Genomic DNA, 6913 nt, shown 5'->3' with positions numbered 1-6913 from the left:
AATTGCAGCAATTTGTCAACTACTTATGTTGGTAAATGAAATAATGGCACAGTGAATTGTGAACTTTAGGGCAAAAATTATGAATTATCCATTTTTATAATCCTTAGAACTCCTGGTATATTGCACTGCACAGAAGACACGCCCATAAACAAATAAATATGATACAAAGTATAGTTGGACTGGCATGTGAAAGGCATTTGAATTTTGGGTACCTTGTTTATTTACCTTATTGCTATTCCACACAAATCTTCGTGTTCTGAAATATCTTGTTATAATTTCCAGAAGGGAAATTATTGAATTAGGTCATATGAATGTTTCTTGATATGATTTGACAAATAACTTTCCAAAATCTTTGTCCTAATTCATATCCCCAACTGGATATGAGTGCTCATTTCACTCTACCCTCACCAATGGAGTTTATTCACATTTTAAACAAACTGGCTAATTAGACCCATGGGAAATAATATCTATTTCACTACTGAGTTTGAACATGAGTGAGATATATAGTAGGCATTTAAATTTCCCATTTTGTGAATTGACCATTCATGTATATGCTTTTCCCTATCTATTTAAGGTCTTAAAGTTGTCTATTTCTACTCTTTGTCCTCCCAATATACCATAAAAATACTTCTATCCCAAGTATACTCTTGTTTACATGTCTCCACTATTAGACTGTGGTTCCATAAAGGCATAAGGCTTTTTTTTTTTTTTTTTTACCTGAGAACGCCTAACACATAGTAGAGAACATGCATACAGCACTTTGTAGAATTATTCTTACTTAGGATTACACGAGATAACGTAAGCAAAGCATCTAATGTTTGTCACGTAGATGTTCAATAAATTATTTTAAGCAAACAGGAAGTTTCACTTTTCCCCTAAAACCACACACTTCCATTTCAGAGTTCTAAAAAATCAAGATTAGACAAAGAAAACCAAGACTAAAAATCTTTGAAAGAGCACAAACTAGTTTTAAATCGCGGATTTAGGATTTGAATACTGCTTCTCAAATCTTTCACCACAAATCACGTGACTAAACTACTCCTGAGATATTATAACTCTTGAAAGTTTCCAAAGACCAGCATGAATTTTGAGCTGGTAAAACCTTCGGCAACCGATGGATTCTTCCCCCTAGTCTGTCATGATACGCTGATCCCACTCTCATGTCTCTTCTTCCCTCCTTTAACGTTATAGGAAACTTGTGGTAAAAATAGCAAAGTTCAACAAGCACAAACAGCCATCACATGAGGGACATTTTATTTCTCCCTCAGATCAGCTGGCTCTTGTTTGCAGACAGAGGCGGCAGCTGTCCCTGCGGCCAGTTTAGAAAAGCAGAACTGAAGCACGGGAGGGAAGGGGCCCGCGGTTGGGAACGGCCAGGCAGCTGGAGGCCTTGAAGCTCGGGGACGGGTTGGGAGCCTTTTGGTTGCTGCCGGGGGAGAGAGACGGGTTGCATAACCAGTCGAAAGTAAAAGGTTTTCGGGGAGGGCAGCAGGCGGGGAGCAGGCCGGGTCAGCTGCCCAGCAGGCAGGCGGGTGTGTCCGGTACAAGCAGGAGCCCCACCGGCTCCGCGGGCGCAGGCAGCTGGGGCGGGGGGAGATGCGTCTAGGTCAGCGAAGGGCAACGGAAGCCGGACGCCGCCGCAGCTCCAGGGCGTCTAGCGGGCAACCGAGTCCGATCTAAGGCCGAACTCGGGCTTCCCGGTCAACGCAGACCCTTCTCAGGCACTTCCGGAGAGAAGCGCGGCGGCCCCGGCTCAGACCCGGATTCGCTGCGCGCAGGCGCCTCGGGACGGGGAGGCCGCGAACGCGGAGGGAGGGGGCGTGTGCGCCGAAGGAAAGCCTCCTGTGCGCCTGCGCCGGCGGCTCGCCCCAGGGCCGGGGGCAAAACAAACCCGGAGCCGCCGTCGCGCACTCCCGGGACTCCCGGCTGGGGTCGCTCGTCGCTCTTCAGCGCGTCGTCGCGTGGAGTGCCCAGAGAGCTTCGCAGGGGTGCGGGGAGGTAAGAGCCCCCCGTAAGAGGCATCTGGCCTCTCCTCAGCCCTATTGCCCTCGCGGAGGGGGCGGGGCGGCGCCGGACCAGCCGACCTGGGCGCCGGGTCTGGCCCTCCGCCTTCTCCGGGGTCCCTGACCCGTGCCTTTCCCGAGCCCCCTGAGCTGGCCGGGGGATCACGACCCTCAAACCCCGCGTCCCCTCGGGAGGGCAATCTCGGCGGCTGTTTGCCGGGTCCCACCCCTCGGGCCGCCCGGAGTGCTCGGCGCCGCCGGGGGAGCGCCCCCCGGGCCGCGGCGAGTGGAGGGGGCGGCCTGGCGCGCCCGGGGAGGGGACTGTCGCGCCTGCCGAGGGTGGCCACTGCGCCGACGGGACTCGGCCTGCCGGACGCGTGTGTCCTCGCCGCCCGCGCTCTCGCTCAGCCCGTTCTCGCACCGATGCGTTTTCTCATCGTTTTAGACCAGAAAATGCGCTAGCGTTGCTTCCCGCTACCTATTCTTAGGTACCTTTGCAGAATTCTAAAAGATGACCTCACTTTTTACTATTAACTTATTTGTACTACCGTGATTGCAAATTATTATATTCTAGTCTGAGAGGTTCTTGTTCGTTTGACGCGTATGGAAACCAGCCCAGAAATTTGAATAAGTTAATCTTTTTCCCTTAACAAAATAGGCAATTTGTTGGTCGAATTAGGTTCCTTCATTTATTGTTTTGAGCTGTTGTCTTTTGAATTGGCAGAAGTTTAATAGTTTGACCCAGTAGAATTATATATAATTTTTCACCTGATTTCTTCCTTTTTTTTCTCCCCTGGATATTAAACTGTCTGCTTCGTATCAAAAAAATTTTTTAATATGATAAAGAATAAGGAAAAATAACTGTAATTCCCCCATTGAAAGATAATCAACCACGGTTAATATTTTGACCTCCGAGTCTTTTTTTCCATGGCGTTTTCTTAATTAAGATGACAAGATTTTATGTACAGTTGGATTGCCTGCTTTTGTAGCTTGAAATTATATTTTAAGCCTTTTCCCATGTTTTTGAAAAATTTCATAAACATAACTTTGATTTTTGATTACATAGGCAATACATGAGCAAAATATCTTTTGAAAGTTACATTACAGATAAAGCTAAATTCTCATTTATCATCCCCAATCATGTTACATAATATGATGGTATCACAGTTTATTTAACCCAGTGAGTTCCTTTACACACTTAAAAATAGACTAAAAGAGTTTTTGTTTTCAAATGCAGTATATTTACCTTTTGAGAAATTACAACTCAGAAAATTTTAGAATTTTAATTTGTTCATTAAAAATAAACCCATCGTATATTGAATTAAATAATATTTTTGAAAGATAACCATTTTCTTTAAAAATTTAGCCAGAAGGGTGGCATTGTTTTACATTTTGGCGGATCACTTTAGCGTCTGTCTTTATAGAAGACAGCTGGATTCTCATTTGCGTTTCCCTTCAAGCTGTGTGTTATTTTGTTTAGGCTGAAGCATATTAAGAAAATCCAGCTTTGCACAGATAGGTATTTGGAAAAGGAAGGACCTCACAGACGTGGTAAGAACCTCTTTCGGGTCTTCCAGGGGTCCTCAGAACACAGTTTGAGAAAGCTGGTAAATCTTTCTGGTATTGATGAGCTGTTAGGTTCTTTGCAGTTTTTACACTGTTACAGACATTACAACACTGAAAGTTCTTTGTGATGTGTCCTTGTGTACCAGTGCTAGTGTTTCGCTAGAAGTGGAATTACTAGTTCAGAGTATGTACTTAAAAAAAAAAAATTTTTTGATAGACATAAACATTCCTTTTGATGCCTAAATAATTTTCTCTGTGTCCTAATGTTGGTGTTTAGATTATTTCAATTAATGATTTGGCAAAATAGTTTGCATATTTTCAGGTGTTTTGGATTATTTTCTTAAATTTCTAAAAAGAGAATTGTTAGATCAAATGTTTGGAATCTTTTTGAAGCTATTGATATATATTGTCACATTTTTTCCTGAGAGAGTGTACCAGTTTACTTCCTGTCAGAAGTGTCCGAGATGCTCTTTATCACACCCTTACCAACATCGAGTACTTTTATTATTAAAAAATTATGTTCTGATTTAGTAGGCAACAAGTGGTGTGTGTTCTAATTCACGTTACTTTGTGCAGATTGTGCATTGAACATTTTTTTATAATCATACTGGTTGTCTGCTCATAGTATTTGCCCATTTACAGTCCAGTGTCCAAATGTTCTTCTAACAGATTTTTATCTTTTTTATGTTATAAGAATACATGCTATAATTTTTTAGGAAAGGAACAAATTTATCTTTCTTTTTTTCTCTCCACAAAATAGTACATTTTAATTAAAAAAATAAAAAGTAAAATACTGTAGAGACACAATGTAGATGTGAAGGGCTCACATAATCTCAGATAGATACCATTATTAACAGTTTTTTTTTTTAAGATTTTGTTTTTTTCCTTTTTTTCCCCAAAGCCCCCCAGTACATAGTTGTATATCCTTCTAGTTGTGGCATGTGGGACGCCGCCTCAGCGTGGTTTGATGAGCAGTGCCATGTCCGCGCCCAGGATTCGAACCAACGAAACACTGGGCTGCCTGCAGCAGAGCGCGCAAACTTAACCACTGGGCCACGGGGCCAACCCCGATTATTAACAGTTTGGTGTTTGCTCCTCTATGGTTTTTTTCTCATGCCTTTGCTAATACTATTTTTTTTTTTTTTTTACAACTTATTTGTAAAAATGGGTTTGTATTATGCATGCAGTTTTACAATTTGTTTATCTTTTAACATTATTTATTGGATATTTTTCTATACAACTGCATGTAACTCTGGGCAAAGTTTGATCCCGAGTGGCTTTAGGAGCACTAATTCTGATCTTTGGTTGTCTGATGTCAGGCTCTTGTCCTCTTCTATACTCTCTTCCTAGGTGATCGCATCCATTAACAGCCATGTGCTGCCAATTCTCAATCTTTCTCTCAGACTTCTCTCCTGCATTCCAGATCCTTATATTCAGCTGCCTAGTGGACATCTCCTCCAGGATGTTCTCAAGGTACTTCAAACAACAGCCCAAACATGAACTCGTGTTTTCCCTCAGTCCTGCTGCTCCTTGTATGGCCTGTCATGGTCAGTGGTACCACTGTCCACCCAGTTCACCCATGATGGGAACCTGGCAGTAATCTTAGCTTTCTGCCTTGCTTTCACTCTCCAGAAGTTCTTATTCTTTAGCCGTTTTTATATTGATTTGCTTTCCGTCTGCCCTGCACTGTCTCAGTTCAGGCCTTCATCATCTCTCACCTTAACCACTTTAGGAGTCTCCTTACTGTTGGTTTTGTTGATTTTCTGGTTAATCTTCCATGTTGCTGCCAGGTTTTTTTGTTTGTTTTTTTGAGGAAGATTAGCCCTGAGCTAACATTTGCCACCAATCCTTCTCCTTTTGCTGAGGAAGATTGGTCCTGAGCTAACATCCCTGCCCATCTTCCTCTACTTTATATGTGGGATGCCTGCCACGGCATGGCTTGACAGCAGTGCGTAGGTCCACGCCTGGGATCCGAACTGTCGAATCCCAGGCCACCAAAGTGGAGCACGTGAACTCAACTGCTACGCCACTGGGCAGGCCCATGCCAGTTTTTTTTTTTTTAAATCATGAAGAAATTTTTCAAAACTATCTTTTGTAAATATTGCAGATATTTGTTTGTAGATCTAAGAGTACGTAAATGGCCAAGTGAGTAAAAATATAACCTAAAAGAGGTTATCATGTGTACATGTAGATTAACTTCTTTGCAATAGGGAATATATCTTATATATCTTTTGTGTCTTCTACTATACTTGGTAGATTACTGGCATAATAAGTACATCTTGGTTAATTGAAATGGGATGTTATGTGCAGCTTAAGATTTCATGTTAAAAGGTTTTGATGCACAGTATTTGCATTGTCCTACCTTTTACAAATTTTTGGATTATGTTATTTAATTATTTTACCTTTTATATATCTTTTTAGGTTCCTCAGATAACATAATGCTTAGTAGTACATTGCTATACAGATAGAGATACTCTGTAAATAAATATTATTTAATGAATTCCACAATTTTTTAGAAAGATTCTCTGGCTTTTTCCAATGAGAAACCATTTCTAGACCTTTCAGTTCCTGTGCTTTGTTTTTTTTGTATGTTCTGTATTCAAATTCCATTACTACTTTTTGCTCTTACTTTTTTAATATAATGTTTATGTTTATCAAAGGGATACCTGTACAAAATTTAAAGAGTCAAATAATACTACAAGACTTAGAAGGAAACACAGCAGTCCTCTGCCCTGGTCCTTCCCTCCTCTGAATCCCACTCCGTCAAAGCAGCCTTTCCCAATTGGCATTCCTTATCGGAAGCACAAAACAGGAACCAATTCGATTAACTATTTTCTCAGTTCCCCTGAGCATGGTTTATATCTGGTAACACTTTAGATGCATAGGAGAGAAGTTAATTCATTACATAAAGTGGATGCCTTAGGGCATTAAGGCTTAATTCTCTCACAGAACCCTTCTTGAGAAAGCTGCTCCAGAGTCAATGACTGTTCAACTTTTTCACCTCTAGGTTTTTAAATAACATGCTTACTTAAACAGCTATCTCCTCTCCCTACCCCCATCCTACCACAGTTTTAAATATTATCTGCCAATTTCCTATTAAAGAAGATGAGAGCTTAGATTTGTTACACCAGCCTCCACCTTTAAAGACTGCTCTTCACCCCTCCCCTATATTCGCACATTAGTTATTTGTTAATTTTTAGTTAACTCATTACTGTTTACATCATTTTACTATGTAAATTCTGTGTATACCTGAGCCAGGTAGGATATTGCGATATTTCCATTCTTATATAATTTTTTGTTTTTCCTAGGGTTAAAGCTTATCTTAGTTCTTTTATCTATCTATC

General features: G+C 41.3%; 1 protein-coding gene across 3 annotated transcripts in view; it reads left to right on the top strand.

Moving 5' to 3' along the window:
• The first annotated feature begins 1317 nt into the window (after positions 1–1317).
• Positions 1318–6913, top strand: part of ZFYVE16 (zinc finger FYVE-type containing 16) — a 55326-nt gene continuing 49730 nt past the window's right edge. For 2 of the 3 annotated variants that reach the window (XM_014857014.3, XM_044777928.2), the window contains exon 1: positions 1318–1998. The gene's annotated coding sequence lies outside the window, so the exon portion shown is untranslated. Of the gene's footprint in view, positions 1999–4919; positions 5043–6913 lie in introns of all 3 variants that reach the window. The other variant, XM_044777926.2, reaches the window with a different exon arrangement.

This window comes from Equus asinus, chromosome 9, assembly GCF_041296235.1.
Source record: "Equus asinus isolate D_3611 breed Donkey chromosome 9, EquAss-T2T_v2, whole genome shotgun sequence".
NCBI classification, from domain to species: Eukaryota; Metazoa; Chordata; class Mammalia; order Perissodactyla; family Equidae; genus Equus; species Equus asinus.
Note: the sequence above shows the minus strand (reverse complement) of the source record. Positions and strands in the feature narration are given on the sequence as shown.